The sequence below is a fragment of the Neocloeon triangulifer genome, unplaced genomic scaffold (assembly GCF_031216515.1).
Source record: "Neocloeon triangulifer isolate White Clay Creek 2 clone unplaced genomic scaffold, ASM3121651v1 ptg000006l, whole genome shotgun sequence".
Classification (NCBI taxonomy): domain Eukaryota; kingdom Metazoa; phylum Arthropoda; class Insecta; order Ephemeroptera; family Baetidae; genus Neocloeon; species Neocloeon triangulifer.
Window position 1 is genome coordinate 3,593,507 of NW_026775549.1, and position 6,379 is coordinate 3,599,885.

The window sequence follows — 6,379 nt, forward strand, 5'->3', positions numbered from 1 at the left end:
TGTTCAGTATTACATAGAATGCATTTATTTGAGGGATTCTAAAAATATGATGATTTTTTTTTTCAATTTCCTCTTCTCATTGTATAAACAAAATTTTACTGCATTTAAGTTGAATACTGTGACATAAGTAAAATAAGTGAGCTTATATGAATAATTAAAATATTCTGGTTAGTCAGCGCAACTTTTCCAATTTGATAGTTGAAACTTCTCAATACCACTTGATGGTCAACACCCGCACAGTCATTCAGAGAAAGTAAACCATAGGAGGTGCGCTTTGGTTTGATCTCTTTCGAAACTCAAATGAACGCGTCCACGCCGCCATAAATCATCGAATCCAATTGGCATGCAGAACGAGGACCTTAATAGGATTCACTCACCTGACCCGTCGCGGATCGTTTCAATAATAATCGCGGCCGGATTTAAATAAATAATAGAAACGGGCGAAAGAAAATCGTGTTTTGATAATGGTGGCCTCGCGTTCCGAGAACAGAAAATCTTCTAACGAAGCAGACCGACCGAGAGACATTCAATAGGAAAGTCATACCCGGCGAGTGAAAAATTTCAGATTAGGAGGTGAATTCAAATGCCTTCAGTGACAGAGATGGACAATACCGACAATACAAGTAAAGACGTATAGAGTATTCCACATTGCAATAATTAAACGTAGTGGAGCAAAAATTGCCGTGTGCTTTTAAAAATTTTGAAAAGAAATTTGAAAACGACAGGTCTCGATTAGTAATTGAACAGGGTGATAACAATTTTTGCATGAAAATAGATAGAAGTCGATAGATTTTTTTTTAAATTTTCTTATTAATTGTTAGGTTTAATGCTGCTAATATTTTTAAGCTTTATTTGTTTAAAACTATAGGAAGGGAATAGAGATTAAAATAAACTCGCTTCTTTTCTCATTTCTTCCGTAAATATCTTGGATCGTCCATCCGGAACATAAAAAAAATGTACAAGGCTTAGATTTCTAAAGTATAAATACCAAAAATAAAAATTATAATATTTAATAAAAATAAATAATTAATAAATCACAGAACAAAAACACTAAAGTGCCAACGAGATGTGTGGAAAACTCTGTATTGTTGCGAGGAATTTTTATTTAGCAATAAGACGTTCGGCGGAGAGATCTCTCGGCGGCGAATAATCTTTTCTCGACTCCCCCGCACCGGTCTGGTGCGGCTGGAGCAAGGTGCGCTGCAAAACAGGTCGGGTGTGGTCGGTCACTCAGCGAGGCTGGCGCCCTGCTATGGTCGGAGAGCACCAACGACCTCTCGCATATTAGGAGGTCAACCGTCCGTCCGTCCAACCGACCGACCGACCATTGTGGTCGCGATTAACGGTGTAATCAGGTGCACTCCAAAAGCGGCGCTGCTGATTAAAATCTCTCTCTAGCAAAGAAACGAGTCGACGCAACTCCCCCGCCAGCATTATACGACGCAAATAGTTCCAAGCCTATTTTACTTATTTAACTTAGAATGCTTATCAAGTACACGAGGCAAAAAATTATGGTGAAACTCATTGAGTAAATATTGGTAAATCACTTTTTTCATTATAATCCAAGTATAAGTTTCAGGGAGCTCAACTTTCAATTTTTAATATTTCGTCCAATGGAAAATAAAATTGATTTTAGCATAAACCGTTTTGAAAATTTCATTACGTTCAATTTTTGATATTGATTTTTTTTTTAATTTGGCAGAAATCACAAAGCAAAAAAATCATTTTTTTGTGTTACAGAATTTTAATTTTTAGCAAAAATCCTTGTACTTAAATTTTTGGTCTCCATATATAAAAATATTTAATCAGATAAACTGTGATGAATTGTTGTAATTTTGTAACGATAACTGTTCCTGCTTTATGTGAAACTGTTACACTTTGCAAGCTCCATCTTTAAATCGCAATTTGCAATAAAACAAAACGAGAGATAAGCGGTCCACATTTGCAAACTTTCCCAGCGTGAAAACTAATTACTCAGTACGTCTTCATTTCGAGTACGTGTTCGTAATTCGGCCTCGTTCTAATTGGCGCTCAAATGTAATTTTTATCTTATTAAGAACCGGCAGCGGCGTGAAAAAAAAACATACAAAAATTAAATTGAGTGTGTGTGTCTCTCGGAGAGTAGCAATTTTTCTGCCGCTTATTATACGTTTTATGAGAGAGCAGACGTGTTACTTTATTGCGTGGCGGCCGTAACTCTTTCTTGGCAGAAAATAATTACATTGTCACACACGCAGGTTGATCTTGCGGCCAATGAGTTATGAGTCGCAATTTGTATTTGCCACCGTCGTGGTCACTTGCTTGTTTTTTTTTCTTTAATGGCATAATGAGTAGGTGAGAGAGCTACAGACATTTTGAGCTGCAGGTATTTTTATTTAATTATAATCAATTTTTATAACAAAGAAAGAAAATCGAGGGCAATCTCTAGTTTCAAGTGATACATTCTGTGGTTTCCTCTGCGGTTTTGTGGGGGCGAAACGATATTGACGTCGCCACACAATGTGTATAAAAATAAATGTTGAGATGGGTTGAAATATAATCTGTCATTAAAAGCCAGAGCCGCTTTCTTTTACAATAATTTGTAACATCTCTTGATCTTTTACATAAAACATTTAAATTGCTTTATTTTTTAAATAATCAGTATTTAAAAAATACAAAAATAAAAATTGCCTTTATAATTTTTTCCATTGTTTAATGAAAACAAGTTCTTTCTTAAATACTTTTTTTAAACTGACTTGATTAAAAAAGATATTTCCTTGGACCTTTACAATATATTTGGCCATTGAAGTCAACTTTATAAAAGGAAAAATAAATGATCACTTGCCATTATCAAAAACGTCGACTTCATTAAGTTGACTTAAGATTGAATGTGACTCAATAGATCTCGCTTACATTTCCCCAAAAATATATCAATAGTTTTTTAAACTGCAAATTATGTCCAGAACTCATATCGTTTTTACTTTTTTTTTTTTGAAAAGGAAATACTCCACATACATTACAAAAAAATTTGCATCTCACACACTCAGCAGTATTCAGAATTTATAATCAGCACGACAAATCAAAAGAGCTCTTTTGCTGTCTAATCAAGCCAAAGGCGTCGCGATAAATTTACGCCCGGCAACATGAATTTTTCCTCTCCATTACATATTATATCGGGCGATGATCGCGCGCGCGCGGGGCGGTTTAATTAATATTAATGGCGGCACGCCGGAGAATTTGTCAGCGCGTGTCTTTCTCGGCGGTCGACAAAGAGCAAGATTTGCATCGCGAATAAACACACAACTCGGTTCGTTCGTTCGTTCGCCCAAGCTGGAGAGCGACACGCGGCCGGCGCTGCTCTTGATAAGTAATGGTCGTCCGGTCGGTCGGCCGCCGGTGCAGCGGACCAGAGTGCACCTCTGTCATTCCTCCGACCGACACGTAAATTACCAACCACACGTACACTACACTACACTACACACATACGACATGAGACTGTATAATAAAAACCTCTTTTCATTTCACGACCGCAAGCATTTTAAAACGTTAACCTTGTCTGATGGACAATAACAACAGGTTGTTTCTATTCTTTTTCCTTTGATACTGCAGTATATTTTACACTGAAAAAAAAAATAATAATAGATGACGACAAAATATAACCATTTTTTTTTTAAATTTAGATATTTTTGATGGATTTAATATTTAATTATTATTTTATTTGAAACAGGAATTATATTAATCATACATTTGTTAATTCATAAAATTTTAATATTACTTTGCATCGATAAAAAAAAAATCGTAAATTTTTTTTTTTAATAACATCAAGCATTTTATAATTTTTAACATATCAAGCTTATTTTAATTACAAAATTTCTCCATCAACTAACTAGCTGGAGTAATCATTGAAATTTATAATCTAGCCTTCGCAATTTTTCTTTGATATTTTAAAAGTATAAAGAAATTTAAATTATTTACTCTCGATGTTAATGAATTTTGCACTTTCAATGCGCCGTTATTTCTACGGGTGCATTTTCGATTAAAATTATTTGAAGATTGATATCGACACTGCTGCGCTCACTTTTCATGCTTGGCCGTTTTCCGTCGTCTCGTTTTGCAGGTACACGAAAGTACACAGTGCTGCAAGTGAAGTACGTAATGTATTGCAAGGTGAAACACACACGCTTGATCTGGTCGCGGCGGGCAGGCCGGTCGGTCGGTTGGCGCGTGGCTCTGCTTTTTGCCTTCCAAGCATGACGTCTGTGCTTAATGAGGCAACGGCCACACCTCGCGGATTATTACGCTCTGACCCAAGAGCCAAACCGGCTACGCTAAGCGTCTATCAATTTTGCTGCAGCTAAAATATATTGAGAGTAAATAATTTATAAACAAAAAGCCCAATTTAGAAACATTTACGAGATTGATTTAATCATTTTATAATGCAAAACTATTTTTTTCGTTCAGTTCAGATGCTTTAAATTGTTTATTGAGTAATTTTGGCAATACAATGATTTCAATATCCCCTATAAGATTATGACAGAAGTACATAGCTAGATTTCTGATATGAGAAAAGGGAAGTTATAATACAATTTTCCTGTTCCCTAATTATGTAATTATTGCAGTAGTTTAGATTAATCGATTTCATCGTTTTTTTTTCATTGCATTGTCAGAATAATGTTGCTGAGTTTGTGATTTACAATTTAAATTGGTTTATTTTTCTCAATTTTCCAAAATAATATCAAATTAATAATTAAAACGAATTAAGAAAGGTTTAGAGCAAAAGGACATTTTTTTAATTTTGTTACTCTCGCGTCGCAGCAACAGTACTGCTTAGGCAATAAAATAGGTGCCTATGTAGATTAAGGAAATTAAAACTGTCGTTTCACAAAGAACTATCAATAAATAAACTTTGTTACTAATTGTACGTAAATCGCTAATTTGAATTCTGTCGCTAAATCATTAATTGCCAATTGCTTGAATTGACTTGAATTTACTGTTTATTCTAAATTTTGATAAAAAAAAAATGTATAACAAACGTAAGTTTCAATCATAAGACATTTTTTTTAATCCAGACGCAACAATTTATTCAAAATATTTATAATATGTCAATTTTAGAAACTAAATTGGCAAAATGCATTATAATCCAATGAGCAATAAAATTTGGTTACTATAAATTTGGGATAAAGCTAGTAAAGATTTACGTTTCCCCAGAGGTAAACTCAATAATGAAAAATTGTGAATGCAATTAAAAAAAGCTCATTAATTATGTCAGCCGCAATTTAAAAATGACTCGTTAATTTCAATTAATATAGGTATCTAAATTTTTATTTCAACACATCCATGATACTTAAATAACGAGCTCAATTTGTAAGATGTATATTGAAAACCGTTTCAAAAGGTACACTTAATCTTTTTGTTGCACCTCGAAGGCAAATTTCCCAAGTTTAAAGAGCTCCCAATTAAATTCCGAATCAAGTCTGATAAATGTCAAGGTTGGCGGGGGCACATAATTCGTTAATGGAAATGCCACACACATCGATTATCTCTCTCGCTCGACTCACGGTCCAATAAAATTGAAGCTCAGCAATAAAATAATAACCGGAGCTTAGGTGTTCTCCACACGAGCAGGGCATATCATCTAATTAACAAAAGAAAGCCGGAGCGCAGAAATTAAAAACATTCGCCACGCTTGTAAATAATATTGGTTGTTGTTCGAAGGAACGAACGTGTACCCAATATTATTCAAATGAGATTAGCGAAGGTGGGTGTTGCGAAAAAAGCAATACATCACGCGAGCACTACCTCATTTTTTCCACTGGAATCTCTCGCTTGTGATTATTATGATTATTTGCACTCACGACCGAGACTTTGCAGCAGCGGGCGTGGCTTTTTCAGAGTCACTCACTCACACCATGTGCTAATAATTATTTTAAAACTGCTTATTACCGCGGCCGGCGCTCGCGTCCGAATCGTGATTGTTGTTAGAACCGCGCGCACTTGTTGCTTTTTCTTTGCAACTCGTAAAACTCGATGACAAGCAGCGTGATTTATTCTCAACCCTTTCTTTCTTCGTTTCACCTGTCTTTGTCGAGATCGCTGCAGACGTACTGTCGGCGTTTTGTCTTTCTTTCATTGTTTGCCATTTGGAGCAACGGACCGCCAGTTTAAACTTTATACTTTTGTTTCAGGTTGAAATGCTCGCATTGGGCTGGGCTGCATTATTATATGTACATTTTTATTGCAACGCTTTGAAAGGTGCTGCGCAAAGTGCTATGCGATATAATTGACGTGGAGACACAAAAGCTCAACACACCGAGACACCATTACCAGTTCCGTTTTCATTTTAACCACCTTATTCAATTACATTGCGTTGGGTCAATATTACTCTGGATTGAGATAATTG